The following is a 19413-nucleotide window of genomic DNA, read 5'->3' as shown; positions in this document are numbered from 1 at the left end:
AAGGGTTCTTTATAGACATTTGTAAATTTTATAACTACATTTTGAAATATTATGAATTGAAAGTTATTTATATTAGTTCAATGAATCTAAATATATTAAATGAAATAATCATGTAAGGTAAAACTACTTAATTAAAAGCATAAAATTAAAATCAAATGTTAAAACATATTGTTTATTTTATATTAGAATAACATAAAGAAACTAAACATGATTGACTAGTTCAAGTCTAGGATAATATTATTCTTCTTTCCTTTCAAAATTAGCACTCTATTTTTTTTAAATAGAACAAATTCAATGGAATTTTTTTTAATTCTATTTATTACAATGTTATCAAAGACTTAATGATCATTTAGACATCATTTGTGAAAATGAATCTAACATAAATATCATAGAAGGTAATTTTTTGGTTCAGATGTTAAACATAGCTTATGCATACTTCAAAGTATTCAAAAAATAGAAACTAGCATGAAGATAATTTCCAAGTGATGACAATTACTTGTAGATAAAAGAAAATAATATCAAAGCAATCATATATTTTTATCGAAGTATAGTCTTTTTAAAGGCTTGCATTAAAAGTTGTCTAATATAATCTTAGAAAATGTAATAAGAGTACAAAATATAAAATATATCAATAATTTGAAGTAATGAGAATAGTGTTAAGGAATACAAAAGATGCCCTCTATTAAAAATACCTTACATAAGAAATATAACATAATTGTTAGTTACAATAACTCCTCTAAGATCTATTAAAAATACCGTGAATAAGAAATATAACATTATTGTTGCTTACAATAATTCCTCCAAGATCTACAAAAGTACAAGTAGAAAAGAAATAGGTTAGTTTTCTCTAAATGATAAATTGAATAAGGTTAAAAATATGTATAATAAAGAGAAATTGACTCACATTAATAGATCAAATAAAATCTCACAATGTCAAATTGTAAAGCCACGATAATATAAATTTCAAGGCAAAATCAACTCCCTGGAAGTATTTTTGTCCCCACTTCTTTTTCAAAACAATGATTAAAACTACTACTACAAAACCCATTCCATATGACAGTCCCAATCCAATCATGTACCATAGGTATTCCTCACTTTGATCTTCTTCATTAATATATGTAGAAACAGGAGGAGGAGCTGCAACAAATTATGGCCACAAACATCTCATTTCTAATGGACATCCCCATAAATTTGGATTTTCTAATTAAGATGATATCTTAAATATTGTCATGTGTCCACCTTGTGGTATATTACTTGAAAGATTTCTGTTGGATAAATTAAAGGCTCTTAAATGGCTCAACGAACCAAGATTTTGAGGAATTGAGTGACATAAATGATTTATAGACAAATCTAAAGTCTCCATCCAACTCAAATTTACAAGATTATTTGGAATAGTACCATTCAAATTATTCATAGAAAGGTTAAGTGGCTTCAACCCATTCAACTTCCCCAAATTAGAGGGAATATCCCCAGTCAGTTGATTGTTTGAAAGCTCTATTGACACCATGTCAGGAAAAAAATATGTGTAGTTCTCATCTCTTCCTTTGGAATACATATAAAACTCATTCTTATAAACATACGATAAGTATGCCGAGTGAGACATTGGCGACATAACAGTACAATTTGAAAACTAAATCCTAATAAATTTTGCGTATGGTTCTATCATTATCGCTTGTAAATTGAGAATACTATGGGGTATTGTAATGAAGCAAAGGTGTGTAGAATTGTTTCCTATGCTAATCTTGAGAGGATGATTATGCAAATTAAACTAACTATTGCAAAGACTCAAGAAATGCATAACAACATAATCAAAATAACAATGAACACATAACATACTAATTACCATGGGGAAACCTTTTCAATAGAAAAACCCCACCCTCCAAAACTCACACAATGTATTATCAAACCAAGATGATTACAATACACTTGCACTGCAAGTTCTTATAGGATTGCATCACCACAACTCAAACTTGGAGAGACTCCTTCTAGCACTAGTCTTGCAAACTGAACTCAATTACACAAACACTTCCCCAAGCCCTCCTTTTATAGTGATTTTACAACTTGGAACCCACTTGTGGTTTAACAAAACCATGGGCAAAACTACCATGCCACATGCTACCCATTTTTGACATTTACATCTCCAATATGGAAAAACAACCAAGTTAAAATAGTAATCGTGTCCACAATTTTGTCTCTTAGTCTAGACCCCCATAAAAGTCAGAAAATGAGTCATCAAGCCTCTAAAAATGACCTACCTATATTCTACTATGGACAAGACTCATTTTTGACAACTCATTAACCAATTTCTAATGTATAAACAAGTGCAAAACTTCCATAAACAAATTCTTGAATTTTCCAAAAGAAGATTGCAAGGTTGAGACACATGTTCTCAACATTCTCCCACTTGTTGAACACCTTGCAAGAGTGAGGGGATCCTAAATATCATGGACATAATTGTTAGGGGTTGTGAGGCCCATAGACTCTAAACAACATCTGAATTTCTCTATGCCCACGGGCTTAGTTAATGCATCAGCAACATTCACCAAAGTCTCTATATTTTCTAGCTTCACCTTGCCATCCTTTACCATATCTCTCACAAAATGATATTGTACATTGATGTGCTTGGTCCTCACATGAAAAGTTGGGTTCTTTGCTAGGCAGATTGCACTCTGGCTGTCACTATAAATTGTCACTATACCTTATTTGAACTCTATATCTTAACACAATCTCTTTAGCTAGATGGCTTCCTTGTAGGCATAAGTAGCTGCCATATACTTTTCCTTAGTAGTGGACAAAGTGAACACAACCTACCGCTTACTCATCCAACTAATTGCACCACCAAATAATGTAAACACATATGCACTAGTGGATCTTCTTCTATCAACATCACTAGCTAGTCTAAATCCACATAGCCTCGAATATCCAAGGAATGCTCATTTCCTATTCCATGAAAACATATTGAGTACTTTGAGGTACCTTGCAAGTATCTAAAAGCTCTTTTTACTGCATCCCAATGTGCTCTCCCTAGATTAGACATATAACAAGAAAGTACTCCCACTGCTTGGGCAATGTCTGGTCTTGTACAAACCATAGCATACATCAAACTTCCAATAGCACTATGATATGGTACACGACTCATCTCTTCCATCTCCAATGGGCATGTAGGACACTGTGAGCTAGAAAGCTTTGTTCCCATAGTAATAGGAACACTCAATGGTCTTGAATCCTACATATTAAATCCTTTCAAAATAGTACCAACATACTTACTCTAGCCTAGCCAAAGTTTTCTATTCTATCTATCTCTTATAATCTCCATTCTTAGAATGTTCCTAGCTACACCAAGATCTTTCATTTCAAACTTTATCGAGAGTTGATATTTTAACTCTACAATCAAACCTTTTTCTTTGCCAATAAACAACATGTCATCAACATACAAGGCAATAACTAGGAAACCATCACCATCAGATTTGAAATACATATAGTGATCAAATTTAGATTGCACAAATCCCAAACTCAACACATATATATCAAACTTCTGGTACCACATCCTAGGACTCCATTTTAAACCATAAAAGGATTTCTTCAATTTACAGACCAAATGACTTTTACCTTTCACCACATAGTGCTCTGCTTGTGACATGTAAATTTCTTCCTCCAAATCTCCATGAAGGAAAGCAATTTTCATATCCATTTTCTTGATCTCTAGATCATAAGATACTACAATAGAAAGAAAAAATCTAATGGATGTCATTTTGGCTACAGGAGAAAAAATCTCACCATAATCTACTCCCTCAACCTGAGAGTAACCTTTTTGCAACCAAACGTGCTTTATATTTCTCAATGCTTCCATCTAAACCCATCTTCCTTTTGAACACCCACTTACAACCAATAGGCATCCATCCTTTAGGAAATGGTACAAGGTCCCATGCTTGATTCCTCTTAAGAGCTTCCATTTCTTCATCCATGGCTATTTTCTAGGACTCAAAATCATTCATACCAAGAGCCTCTTGTACAGATCTTAGTTCATCAATATTAGCATTCAATGCAAATATGCACCTCCATCATCACGAGAATACTCATACCTTTCAAGTGTTTTCCTTTGTCTAGTAGATCTTCGAACAAGATTAGGTTCAGGTTCATGATTAGGTTCTCCCTCTTCCTCTAATGATTCAAAACTCATAGAGCTCTCTTCAACATCTAGTCTTTCTAAGGGCCTCAATTCAACTTTCTTAGGTGTAGTAGGAAGTTGAATCACATATTTCTTTTATTTAATCTATTATGGCTGCACTATAAAAGAAGAAGGCTAAGTTTCTCTAAAAATAACACTTTTGGAATAAAATACCATTTGTGCAAGAGGATCCCAAAGCTTGTATCCTTTCGCTCCATAGCTATATCCAATAAAGATACATTTGATAGCTTTGTTGTCTAATTTTCTCCACTTCTCCTTTGGCACATAAGCATATGCCTCACAACCATACACTCTAAGATGTCTAAGTGAAGGCTTGTGGCCTGACCATGCCTCCATTGGTGTCTTATCAACAAGAGCTGATGTAGGAGACCTATTTATCAGGTAGCATGCAACGACTACAGCTTCAGCCTAGAACTTTTGTTCTAGTCTAGAACCACTTAGCATACTACTAGCCTTCTACATTAGGGTCCTATTCATTCTTTCTACAACTCCATTCTGCTATGGAGAATACAGAGTTGTATTCTCTCTTTTAATACCACAATCTTTACAAAATGTGTCAAAATCATTGGAGCAAAATTCACCACCATTATCAATTCTCAAACATTTTATTTTCTTTCCAGTCTACAATTCAACCATTCCTTTAAATTCTTTGAAACAACTAAAAACTTTAGCTTTACTTTTAAGAAAATAAACCCATGTTCTTCTATTGAAATCATCGATGAAAGAAACATAATAAACTGATCTGCCAATAGAAGGAACATCAACTATACCAAATACATCCAAATGCATTAGAGCCAAAATACATGAAGACTTATCAGAACTCAAGTAAAATTGAATGCAATTTTGTTTACCATAGATACAAAGCTCACAAAAATCAAATTCAAGATTGCAGTCATTTAACCCATCAACAAGGTTCTTCTTTTTCAAGATCCATAGACCCTTCTCACCTATGTGATTGAGTCTCTGGTGCCATAACATGGTCTTTTCTGTAGGAAACTTTGATTCGGTAGATAGAGCACCCTTGGTTACCCAAAAACCATGACCATCTGTTGAAAGAGAAATCTTCTCCTTCTCCAACTGAATAGTCTTTTTCACAATCTTACTAGAAGTACTATTGCACTCGACTGTGCATGCATCAAGATGGTATAATGTACTCAATCTGATTCCTCTTGCTATTACCATAGTGCCTCTCACCATTTTTACGCCTACTTTAGAAAAATGTACATGCACACTTGCATCTATTATCTTACTAATAGATAACAAATTCCTTGCTAGTCCAGGGATATGCAAGACACCATCAAATCTTCTAATTCTAATATTAGAAAATTCACACAAATACTTCCATGACCAACAATATCAAGTACTGAATTATCACCCAAATAAACCTTACCACCATCAAAATTTTCATACTTATTAAACTAGTTCCTATTAGGAGTCATGTGGAAAGATGCACCTGAGTCAATTAACCATGCATTTTCACCTACATGAGTGGCCAAGGCTGCGATGAAAGCATCTCCATCTTCCTTCTCATACTCAGAATCAAAATCTTTCTTCTTCTTCTTTTTCTTCTCCTCTTTGGAGTCCTTTTGGAAGTGTCTAGGTTTGCCACATTTCTAGCAGATTGCCTTGGACTTACTAGAAGATTTCGATCTCCCCTTATTTTTGGACTTATAATGGCCATGCTACTTTTCATTCTCGCCTCTTTCTTTTGGTCTTTCATGAACACTCAAAGCCTCTTTGGCATTCAAAGAGACCTTCCTTCTCATCTCCTCAAAATGTAGAGAACCAACAACATCCTCCACCTTCAAGACAACTAAAGTGCTTCCTCTAGCCATCACAAGACTATCCCATGAGTCTAGCAATGAACATAGCAAGATTTGACACCTTTCTTCTTCATCCATTGGCACCCCTACTAAGGTCAACTAAGTCGCCAACATATTGAACCTTTCAAGATGCTCAGAAATTTTTCCACCTTCTTCCATTCTCAAGGAATACCACTTCTTCCTCAAGAAAATCTTGTTCACAAGTGATTTCACTTGATATATCTCATAGCTTTTTCCAAAGCTTCTTTGTGGTAGGTTCTTCAAGGACATTAATCAGAATTGAGTCTACAAGATGCAATCTGATGAGACCTTTAACTTTTCTGTCGATCACATCATATTGTGTGGTTAAAGTCCAATCAGTGGGCCTTGACTTTTTCTCATCAATCACATCCCATAGATCCCAATCAGTCAATAGATCTTCCAACTTCAACTTCCACATCTCAAAGTTTGTGCCAAAAAACTTTTCAACATCAATTCTCCCTAACATGCTTGCCATCTTTTCAATCCGGCAACACAGAAATGAAATACTCTGCACAAGCTCCCACTCAAACCTTGATTAGCTCAAAAATCCTTGTACCTAACAAATAGAACCAAAACTAGCCAAGCTCTAATACCACTTGTAAGGAAGAAAAGGTGCACAGAATTGCTTCCTACACTAATCTTGAAAGGATGATTATGCAAATTCAACTAACTATTGAAGAGACTCGAGAAATGCATAACAACATAATCAAAATAATAATGAAAACATAACACAATGATTACCATGGGGAAACCCTTTTGAGAGGAAAACCCCACCCTCCAAAACTTGCACAATGTATTATCAAACCAAGATGATTACAATACACTTGTAATGCAAGTTGTTATAGGAGCGCATCACCACAACTCAAACTTAGAGAGACTCCTTCTAGCACCAGTCTTGCAAACTAAACTGAATTACACAAACACTTCCCCAAGCCCTCCTTTTATAGTGATTTTACAACCTAAAAACTAATTGTGGTTTTATAAAACCATGGGCAAAACTACCATGCCACATGTTACCCATTTTTGACATTTACATTTCCAATATGGAAAAACAACCAGGTTAAAATAGTAATCCCATCCACAATTTTATCTCTTAGTCTAGACCCCCATAAGAGTCACAAAATGAGTCACCAAGGCTCTAAAAATGACCTACCTATATTCTACTATGGACAAGACTCATTTTTGACAACTCATTAACCAATTTCCAATGCATAAAAGAGTGGAAAACTTTCATAAACAAATTTTGGAAATTTTCAAAAGAAGATTGCAAGGTTGAGACATATGTTCTCAACAGTATACACCTAGATAGGAAGTTTGAAGAAAGGTCCAAGATCTAGAGCTACTTCAGGTGGCTGATTTCAGTAGGAATACTCCCTTCAAAATTATTCTCCCCCATTTAACACTTTTAACTGTGAGAACTATCCAATTGACTTTGGAATGTGGCATTTCAATAAGTTTTGCCCAACATCTAGAAAATATAGTTCTATGTAGTTTTATAGGGAGAGAGGAAATGATCCATTCAACTAGTTATTCTTTATCACTAGTGACTACAATTTTGTTAGGTCACCAAACTCATAGGGAACCATTCCTACCAAATCATTATCTCCAAAATTCAACATTTGAAGCTCAGAACAATTGGCTAAGCTTTGAGAAATCATTCCATTCAACTGATTGTTTGCAAAATCTAACATCTTTAAAGAAGGGACAACTTACAAGTTTGTAGGGATATTTCTCATCAAAAAATTGTCGTTGAGTAACGATATTTTTATGGTAGGAAGCCAAATTGATGGTAGTTGTCTGCTTAATGCATTGTGAGACACATCCAAGGCATGCAGGTTTCTCTGAACTGAAGTGTTTAGCAAAAGAAGACCTTCTAGATGATTTGTTGTGAGATTGATGTTCATTAGATTCATGTCCATTAACCAAGAAGGAATTTCTCCAAGAAGATTATTGTTAGTTAATTTCAAGTCTGTAAGTGAGAACTATGTTGAAATCCATGAGGTGATTTGACCATCTATCTTACATGACGTGATATGTAAGATATATACTTGAAATGACGAAATCTAAGTGGTGCGAGTATTAATTACACAATTAGATAGGGACAATTCCTATAATTTAATAAGGCACTCAATGAAATCCTAAGAAATAATCTGATGGCCATTTAATGTGAAATAGAGATATTCAAGTGAAGAGGGCAGTACTAAGGGAGAAAATGTGTTCGCCTCAGCATATAGTGCATAAATGGAGGAGATCCTTGAAAATGAGGGAAGAGATCCATTTAGCTGGTTGTAAGACATGTCGAAAATTTCAAGTGAAGAAAGACTGCACAACGAATTTGGTATACCACCACTCAAACGATTGCTAGAAAGGTCTAAGCTAGCTAGAGAAGAGAGATTCCCCAAGGAGTCTTGGATATTACTACTCGGATGATTGTTGAAAAGCCATAGGTAATTTAGAGAAGACAGAGTGCCTAGACAAGATGGTATACTTCCATTCAACTGGTTGTGACCAAGATCGAGTTCACTAAGGCTCATGAGCATACAAATGTTACTAAGCACAGTTTCACCTTCTAGATTATTACCATATAATCTAAGGACATCAAGAGAAGACATGTTTCCAAGGGAGAATGGAATATTCCCATTTAGCATATTACCACTTAGATCCAGGTGCGTAAGAGAAGACATGTTTGCAAAGGACAAAGGAATGCTACCATTGAACCTATTAGCACTTAGATTAGAGTATGTGAGAGAAGGCATACTTGAAAAGGACAAAGGTGTTGGAATTTAATGTAGTGGTTGTCTTTCCCCTAGAGCCAAATGCCCACCTACCACCTGACAGATTGTAGATCATTCAAAAAATTTATTTCCAATAGGTGAGTTTGAAAAATGAGAGGGAAAAATGTTTTAGGTCAGAAGACAAAAAGGAATGATCAGATTCATTCGACGAGACAGAGAGAAGTTGAAGAGAGTAGAAGAGCATAAAAGAAGAAAAGAAGTGATCAGTAGATCAGTCATTGTAGAGATAGAAGGAATCATTATCATCCGTATAGTTGCATGTGTTTCTACCTATCATTCTATAAGTTCATAGTTTATTGCTTGATTCGACCTGTGAAGTAGTGATTGTTCTAGGCATTATTGCATGCAACCATTAGAGCTACAAGTTCAAAGTGTTAAGTTGTTTATGAATTTGAAGTTCTTAGGGTTATTTTAGGGTTCTTCTGATTGAAGCCGAATGCTCCCAGACTTGTAATAGTTTGAATCAAAGTTGAATAGAAAGCAAGGAGGCATATGTAAATCCAGTATTCTTTCTCTATACATTGCATTTGAGAAGTTCATTTAGAAGCTTCAAGCTTTGGCTCTCTGGTTTTAATGGTGTAAACATTCACGTTAAAATTTTTCTAAGTTATAATTTTTTTAGTTTGAGCCAAGCTCACTCGGCATCCATTGTTGCTGAGTATTGCCTCTTGTATGCTGAGCTTACTTGACTTCTTCTTGTGCCGAGCTAACTCAGCACCTACTACCTATCACTTGGCAATTTCACGTGCCAAGAAAACTACCACATGACTCCTTAAGGTGCCGAGAAAACTGGCACTCGGCACTAGTTAGTGCCAAGGGAAGTTTTTTAAAGTTGTGATTTATTTCTCACATGGTTTCAGAGCTTTGAGGCACCACATCCACAATGAGTTAGGGAATTTTTTCTGAGATATTTAACATGGCAAGAGATGCAAGAAAAATATGGTAGTAGCCACCACCCTTCAATGGACAAAATTATGATACATGGGCAAAGAAGATGAAGACCATAATGGTTGCAAATGATTTATGAGATTTTGCGATTAATAGGTTCAATGATGTGATAGAACCAACTCAGTATGCTACTCTCACAAATCCACAGAAGACTCAGCTAAAAGAGATAAGGAGAAAAGATGCAAAGGCATTGAGTCTTATTGAGGCAGCAATGATAGAAACTATTTTTTCCAAGATTGCAGCAGCAAATTATGCAAAGGAAGCATGAGATAAAATTGAGATGAACTATAAGGGGACTGATAAAGTTTGTGCAGTAAAGCTACAAAATATAAGTAGGGAGTTTGAGAACTTTCAAATGAGGGAAAATGAATCAATTGCAGATTTTAGTTCAAGGACCATCAATGTGATTAGCCATCTGAAGTCAAATAGAGAAGACTATCAAGAGCAGAGGATAGTGGAAAAGATATTGAAGAGTTTACCTCATAAATATGAAAACTTGGTCATGACCATAGAAGAGGCAAAAGACCTCACTATTTTGACCATGGATGAGTTGATGGGTACTCTTCAAACCCATGAGCATAGGATCAACAAACTTGCATTTTCTTCTTTTTAAGAGCAAGCATTCAAGGCTCAATCAAATCCAAGAGCAAGGGGGAGAGCAGGAAATGGCTTAGGCAGAAACTCCAGAGGCAGAGGCCGAGGAAATGGAGGACAAAGAAATGTTGTAGCAAAAAGCTCAAGAAGAGCGAATGGAGCAAGTAGCTCACAAAATACTTCAAGAGGAGGTAAGAAAAACTACAACTCAAATATGAGTAATGTAGAATGCTACTACTGTTATAAATTTGAGCATTATGCAAGTGAATGCTGGAAGAAGCAAAATGATCAGTCAGGACAAGAAAATGTGGTTAATGTGAACATGGGAAGTGGAAACAATGCCACTGCCTTCATCATCTATAATGTTGGTGAAGAAGGAAGCCCTGAGGTTGGGTACCTCGATAGTGGATGTAGCAACCACATGAGTGGTAATGAAACCTTATTTTCATTCATTGAAAAGAGATTCAAATCTAAAATTAAAATGGGTAATAATGGAACCCTACCAGTAGTGTGCAAAAGATCTATTATGTTGTGCACCAAGCAAGGTGAGAAGAAGGAAATACAAAATGTGTATTTTTCCCCTAGTATGAAGCACAATTTTGATGAGCATTGGTTAGCTCATTCAAAATGGATACAAAGTACTGATAGAAAATGACACGTGTGTCATTCATGAAAAGGGTGGGAGCAAGAACTTACTTGCAGTAGTTCAAATGATAAAGAATAGAATGTTTCCCTTGAGGATAGAGACATGTTTCTCATCTCAATTTGGTGTCGCACCTCCCACACAATTAACTCTAATGAGTGTGATTGAAGACCCTTCACGGCAATGGCACCTTAGGTATGGTCATCTTGGCTATGCTGGTTTAAATTTTTTGTCAAATAAAACAATGGTAGAAGGTTTTCCACGAATAGGGAATTCATGTGACAAGTGTGAGGCTTGTATTTTGGGTAAGAAACAAAGGCTCAAGTAGGGCTAGATATCCATTAGAGTTAGTGCATATTGACCTAGTAAGTCCTATGCAAGTTACTTCCATTGGGGGGAGTACTTATTTCATGACATTTATTGATGATTTCGATCGTAGGACATGGGTTTATTTTTTGAAATCTAAATCTGAAGCATTTGATACATTTCTTGAGTTCAAAGCCCAAGCTGAAAGAGAATGTGGACACTATATCAAAGTCCTAAGATCATATTGAGGAGGGGAGTATACCTCCAATTCTTTTATAAATTTTTGCAAGAAACATGGTATAAAGAAAGAGCTCATAGCTAGCTATACACCACAGTGGAATGGAGTGGCTAAAAGAAAGAATATGACCATTGTTGAAATGGCAAGGGGCATGGTGAAAGAGAAAGGTCTCCCAATTGAATTTTGGGGAGAGGCTATGGAAACAATAGTTTACCTAATTAATAGGTGTCCTACAAAGGCTATCCATGATAGAATTCCAATGGAAGCATGGTCACGAGGAAGATGGATAGTTGAATAGCTAAGGGTGTTTGGATGTGTAGCATATGCACATGTGCCTAAAGAGTAAAGGCAGAAATTGGATGAAAAAGGAGTGAAGTGCATCTTCACAGGGCACAGCTTAGAATCAAATGCATACAGATTGTATGACCCATTGAACAACAAGATGATTCTCTCAAGAGATGTAGAATTTCTTGAAAATCAGTCTTGGTATGAACCGACTGATGAATCACTAAGCACCTCAAGTAAAGTGTCAATTATGAGTAAAGAGGATGTTGATGAACAACGAGAAGAAGGAGCAGATAGAAGAAAAGGAAAGCAGCCTCAGTGATTACTAAGCTCCTCTAGGCATGACCGAGTGTCAATGTTGAGTAACAATGAAGACCAAGTTGGTCGACAAAGCAGCAGCAGTGAAGATTTTGATCCCACACTCTCCTCCCTATTACCAAGAAACACCAAGAGTCTTAGGGAGATATAACAAGATGAAAGGTATGAAGATTATGATGATAGTGTTAATTTTGCATTATTTTCTCATAGCGATCCAATATATTTTGAAGAAGCTATTAAGGAGAAGAAATGGTGCAAGGCCATGGATGAGGAGATAAATGCTATAGAAAGGATTGAGACATGGGAGCTAATTGAATTGCCTCGCAACAAGGAAGTGATTGGAGTGAAATGGGTCTACAAGACCAAATGCAATGTTGAAGGCAAGATTGATAGGCATAAGGCAAGGATGGTAGTCAAGGGCTACAAATAGTAGTATGGCAGAGATTATGATGAGACATATGCCCCAGTTGCAAGAATGTAAACAGTGTGTGTTGTCATACCAATTGTAGCTCAACACAAATGGAAGGTATTTCAAATGGATGTGAAGTTCACCTTCCTAAATGGTATATTGAAAGAAGAAGTCTATGTGAAGTAGCCACTTGGTTATGAAGTTGCAGGTGAAGAACACAAAGTATATAGATTGAAAAGAGCTCTTTATGGGCTCAAGCAAGCTCCACGGGCATGGTACAACAAGATTGACTCATATTTGATGAGAAATGGCTTTAGCAAAAGCAAGGATGAGCATACTGTCTACATCAAGGCAGAAAATGGAAATGTGTTAGTTGTTGTCTTGTATGTAGATGATTTGATTTTTACTGGTAATAATAAGGCTCTAATTAGTAAGTTCAAAGAGGCCATGAAAAATGAGTTTGAAATGACAGACCTAGGTTTCTTGAAGTACTTTCTAGGCATAGAAGTAAAACAAATGCATAATGGCATCTTCATCTCTCAAGAAAAATATGTAGGGAAGATCTTGGAAAGATTCAAAATGCAGAATAGTAAGGCATCCCCCACACGAACAGTAGTAGGTCTGAAGTTGAGCAAGGAAGAGTCTAGCAAGAGAGTGGATCCAACACTATACAAGAGTATGGTTGAAAGTTTAATATATTTGACTGCAACTCAGCTAGACTTGATGCATGCAGTAAGTCTAATTTCTAGATTTATGGAAAATTCAAAGGATTCCCATTGGCAAGTGGGAAAAAGGATCCTAAGGTATGTGAAAGGTACAAAAGGATTTGGGATTTTGTATATTGAAACAAATGAATTTAAGTTGATAGGTTATATTGATAGTGATTAGGCTAGAAGTATAGATGATAGGAAGAACACTTCTAGATATGTATTTCATATGAGATTGGGTGCAATTTCATGGGCATCCAAGAACAACCTATTGTTACTCAATCTACAGCAAAGGCTAAATATATTGCAGCAAATGTAGTAGCATGTCAGGCTATTTGGTTAAGGAGGATCTTGACAAATTTGAATGAAAGGCAAGAGGATAGAACAACGATTTATTATGACAACATCTCACCAATTGTATTGTCCAAGAATCTAGTCTTCCATAGTAGAAGCAAGCATATTGAGATCAAATATCACTTTATCAGAGAGTTGGTGGAGAATGGGGATATCAAAATGGAATTTTGTAAGTCTGAGCAGTAGCTAGCAGACATGTTCACAAAGCCATTAGGCATTGGAACTTTTGTACACCTAAGAGAGTGTCTTGGTGTAGTTGATGTGGATTAGTAGTGATCCTTGTTTTGTTTGGCTCGGGCCAAAGGGGGAGTGTTGGAATTTAATGCGATGGTTGTCTTGCCCCTGGAGCCAAACACCCACCTACCACTTGACGGATTGTAGAACGTTCAAAAAATTTATTGCCAATAGGTAAGTTTGAAAAGTGAGAGGGAAAAATATTTTAGGTCAGAAGACAAAAAATAATGATCAGATTCATTTGACCAGACAGAGAGAAGTTGAAGAGAGTAGAAGAGCAGAAAAGAAGAAAGGAAGTGATCAGCAGATCAGTCGTTGCAGAGATAGAAGGAATCATTGTCGTGCCTGCAGTTGCATGTGTTTCTACCTGTCATTCTATAAGTTCATAGTTTATTGCTTGATTTGACCTGTGAAGCAGTGATTTCTCCAAGTGTTATTGTATGCAGCAATTAGAGCTACAAGTTCAATTTTTTAAGTTGTTTATGAGTTTGAAGTTCTTAGGGTTATTTTAGGGTTTTTCTGGTTGAAGCTGAATGCTCCCAGATTTGTAATAGTTTGAATCAAAGTTGAATAGAAAGCAAGGAGGCATAAGTAAATCCATTATTCTTACTCTATACATTGCATTTGAGAAGTTTGTTTACAAGCTTCAAGCTTTGGCTCTTTGGTTTTAATGGTGGAAACATTCATGTTGAAATTTCTCTAAGTTATAATTTTTTCAGTTTGAGCCGAGCTCACTCGGCACCCATTGTTGCCGAGCATTGCCTCTTGTGTGCTGAGCTTACTCGGCTTTTTCTTGTACTGAGCTAACTTGGCACCTACTACTTATCACTCGGCACCTTCATGTGCTGAGCAAACTGCCACTCGACTCCTTAAGGTGCCGAGAAAACTGGCACTCGGCACTAGTTAGTGCCGAGTGAAATTTTTTTAAGTTGTGATTTATTTCTCACAAAAAGAATGTGGCCATTGAACTTATTGTAGCCTAAATCCAGGTATATGAGAGAAGAGAGGTTTCCCAAACAGGGTGGAAGAGTACCTGGTATTCCATTTTGAGAGAGGGTTATGGATTCAACAGAAGTGAGGCTGCACAAGCTCTGCCATATGATGCTTCCTCCAACCACAGGCCTCTCTTCAAATGCCCAACATCCAATCAGACTAACAATGACTACGTGATGCGTGACATTATTGCAGGATATGCCGGGCCAGTCACAACAATCTGTTCCATTCTCCCACCGATACAAAGATTCAGTCTGTAAGGCTGCGTTAGTGCAAAGAAGGGCTTCCCTCTCGCTGTGGAAACATCTGCAGTAGAAGCGGAGAAGAAAGAGGAGAGCAAAACCAAAGAAACTTAACTTCATGTTCATGGGCGCCATGGATCGTTTTGGTAAGGAATATGAGAAGGGAGCTATAAGTATAAATAAGGAAGAAGTCATTAATTTGGGTGAAGAATATTGTGAAAATCGTGAAGAAAGAGAAAGGACGATGTTTGAAAGGAATATGAGAAGATACAGTTGGACAAGACTTGCCAGACTTGTGGCGTCAACAATGGCAACTATAAACGTACGATATAGGTGTACACTAAATGCGCATAAGCAATCTCTATATATAATTTAATAATAATTAGTTGACTTGACTTGGTAGAGGACATAAATTTACAATAACCATTTTGTAACGACTTTGTCAGACATTGCCGTCTCAACAAGAGCATATTTTTTTAACAACTTTTTTTCAGACCCAATTTTTATTTATTTATTAATTGAATGAAGTATAACAGTACAAATTTTATCAAGAATTTTACAATCACTGATTCATCGGCTAAAAGTATAAAAATGCAACGTACAAGACAATTTTAGTGAGTAGGAATTTCTGTAAAACATAATAAATTTTAGTGATAAGGAATTCTGTAAAATGTAACAGCGACAAAACGACTAGATGCTTGAATCATTGTTCAGACCCAATTTTTAAATGCAACAAAATGTTCCAAGCCCAGAACAATTTCAAACATTAATAATTAGGAGAAAATAGAAAATATCTAGTAGCTGCTACAAGCTACATTAAGTTTGCGTCTTAAACAAATTTCAAAGTGTATAGCAATTGTGTTCAGCCCAAAAAATGTTAAAATATTTTCTTTCAATATGTTGGTTCAAAATTGGAATATGCTTTATTATTGAAATAGACCATTTCTATTTTCAATTGATTTTTTTTTTTTAAACAATTAATTTGTTTTTTTTAATTAATAATTAATTGATTAATCTTTTAATTTAATTTAATTTTTTAAAAATATTTTTTATAACATTTTTAAAATTACATCTATTTGTTAGGCAAGAGCCTACAACACAACAGTAAATAGTGAGCCTCTTATCAAAGAGGTTTAGGGTTCAAATCTACTTGCAAATTAATAAATAATATTAATAATCAATAACAACACATAATAATTAATCTTAGCTTCGGCCTCTTAACAATAAAAAATAAAAATAATATCCATTTGTTTAAAAAAATGAAATAAATTATATTTCTTGAGAATAAATTAACCCTTTTATTATTATTGAAAAATTAACCAAAAATAAATAAACTAACCTCAAAAAATTTAAAGGAAATACTTTCAAAAATGTAAAACTTAACCTTATTCCTATTCCATTTTTTGTGCAACCAAACAATAGAATAACATAATTTCAATTGAATTCCAAGTGAATCAAATAGGATTGGAATTGTCCTTTTTTATTCTCAATCTCATTCCATTTTTCTATTCTAATTTTCAATTACTATGCCAACAACCAAACGAGCCCTTAAGCTAAAAGCGTACTACATGTATTTTCATATGAGATATTTTCCCCTATCTAAGTTTCATGGATGACCATATGCTACTCCATCCAAGTTCGTAGTAGCCATCAAGCCATGTTAATATGGTTATTACAATTGGATGTGAAAATAAATTTCTTAAATATTTTTATTTTTTTAGTAAACTATTAAATTAAATTATGACAATATTTATCTATTTAGTTTCAATTTTTTAAATATTAATGAACATGCATTGTTTAACTTGTAAAATATAAATATATAAATAATGGTGTTAAATTAGTATATGATTAATTTATTAAGATGTGTAATTTTTTTTTTTTCAAAATTAAAAATAGAAAAAATTGAAAGACTATTTGGGTTTTAAAATAAGGTATGTTTGGGGTGTTCAAATAAATATATAAATATTTAATATAATTATTATAAAAGTTACATGTATATTATATAACCTGATTTATTTTTCTTATTAGTAATTTTTTTTTCAATTAATTTAATATTGAAATCTTTAATTATTTTAAGAAAAATATGAAAGCACATATTGAAAATAGGAATGTTGATTAAATAGGAATAGTAAAATTATTATTAAGATTTGTATGTAAATAATAAGTTGAGATAGTAGGGAAAGTAATACAAATAATACAAATTCTAAAATAAATAAGATATAAATGTATTAGTTTGAATTTTAATTTGTAATATTGTTACCATAACTTGTATCAATTGATTTGTTGAAATTTCTATAGAAGAATAATGTTCCTTAAGTAGTGTTCCATGTTCATGTTTACCTGATTTCAGAAAAAATGTGTTAACTTATACTCCCCTTTTGTTCACTATCTTTGTGCACTTGCCCATCCTTCACATTGTCCATGCAATGATCACAAAAACTAAGATCCGTATATTTAATCTCCATTATGATATTTGCAATCACAATGTCATATTTTCCTTTATCTTGTGGGGAGGAGGGAGGTGAATTTACTTAATCTCAACTTAATGAATTTCTATAGATTCAATTGTTTACTCCAATTTAACACTTATAGAGACATGTGTGTCACTGTTGCTATCATGTGTTCCCCTCTCTAACCCAACATTTATCTCTAATTTAAAGTGGATTTATTTTCATCAACATATTTTTTTCTCACCACTTTTTCTTTCATCCTACGTATGTTATTTATCTCAACGAATTTGTTAGATATTTTCTCTTCAACCTCTAAGTCAACCAGGCATTCCTTTAGTTCAAGCTTAGGTTTTTTGGCATCTTTAGATTTTTCATTTTTTTTACTTCACCTTCTTACCCACCTCTCTTTGGAAACTAGAGAGAGGGGAAGTACTTATCAGTCTCTTTTATTCTTTTTCACCCTTAGGAGGTCAATAATTAGAGGGTTTGGAGAGAGAGAGGGAACAATATGGATAGTAATAAATAAGAGAAGGAACATAGCTAAATGGAAATGATAAAGCCTAAACATTAAACCCTAGTATAAGTTCACCTCCTTCTTTCCTAGTCTCCTACATTCTCTAATGTCATTCACCATGGATCACAAAAAATCCAGTAAAATAGAATCAAGAATTCAAGTGATGGAAACAAAAGTGATGCAAGAAAGGGAATTGGTAAAAATAATAAACTCCATATTTACCCTCAAGCATAAAATACTTTAGGATAAAGGAGAAAACCACCCTACAACAAGCAAGACAACTCTCCTATGCTAAAACCAATTCACAACTTCAATCATTCCTCATCTTTGTAGAAAAACATTTTAATGTTGTCCTCATCTATAATCCTACTCATCTTTTTTTTCAGGCCCTTCAGTGGATAACCCAATAGCTTGGGTTATCAACTCTTCATTACTTTTGAAAGTGATACTCTCAATCATTACTTTTCTATCCTTCCAACTATTTGTAACTAAAAAGGAGAAGCTAAAATCAAAGCCAATCAAAGATTCCATGTAGGGTGCCATTCCTTTTTTGTTGAGAATGATACATAGTGTAATATTGTTACAAGTAGTGTCTTTAATTATATTATGTTCCACTCTCCTAGGATCCCTACCCATCTTCTCACTTCTGCAATTTTTCCTAGGGCTCCACTTTCTAGAAATACTAAAATTTATGAGAATACAACTATTTACACTACAAACCATTTGTATATTTCCTTAAATATTCTATTTAACTTTGAAAATAAGAACTCACATTTATGAAAAGTTGTTGATCTCTTTAGTTTTGTTGTCTACTAGTTTTTTTTATGTCGAGCTCAATACGATCCAAGAAATTCTATGGTTGCTATCTATCCCTACGGAAGCTGAGTACAGTGAATTTCAAGTAAAGAAAAGTAATTTGATGTTGAGTCCTACAGAAGGAGACAAGCTAGTAGATTTTAAGTGTCAATAGGTAGAATAGGTACAACCAAGCATTGGGAACTATACATGTGCCAAGTGACACTATTTGAACAAAAATATTTGGATTTTTGGCATCTTTTGATTTTTAAATCTTTTCTAGCTTCACCTTCTTACCCACCTCTTATTGGGAACTCTAGAGAGAAGAAGTATTTATGAGTCTCTTCTATCCTTTTTCACCCTTAGGAGGTCAATAATTGTAGGGCTCAAAGAGTGGAGAGCAGTATGGATAGTAATCAATTGGAGAGGGAACATAGCTAAATAGAAATGATAAACCCTAAATGTTAAACCCTAGTGTAAGATCACCTCCTTCTTTCCTAGTCTCCTACAATTTGTACCATCATACTAGTACAATTAACCATATGTGATTTGATC

At 34.6% G+C, this 19413-nt stretch overlaps 1 pseudogene; it reads right to left on the bottom strand.

The window, feature by feature from the left end:
* Nucleotides 1-1630: 1630 nt before the first annotated feature.
* Nucleotides 1631-15234, bottom strand: LOC149544371 (uncharacterized; annotated as a pseudogene).
* Between the last annotated feature and the right edge of the window lie 4179 nt (nucleotides 15235-19413).

Source organism: Cupressus sempervirens, chromosome 8, assembly GCF_028749045.1.
Source record: "Cupressus sempervirens isolate cs-2001-9-10 chromosome 8, ASM2874904v1, whole genome shotgun sequence".
In the NCBI taxonomy this organism is placed as follows: domain Eukaryota; kingdom Viridiplantae; phylum Streptophyta; class Pinopsida; order Cupressales; family Cupressaceae; genus Cupressus; species Cupressus sempervirens.
The sequence above is the reverse complement of the archived record's forward strand: the minus strand, read 5'-3'. Positions and strand labels throughout refer to the sequence as shown.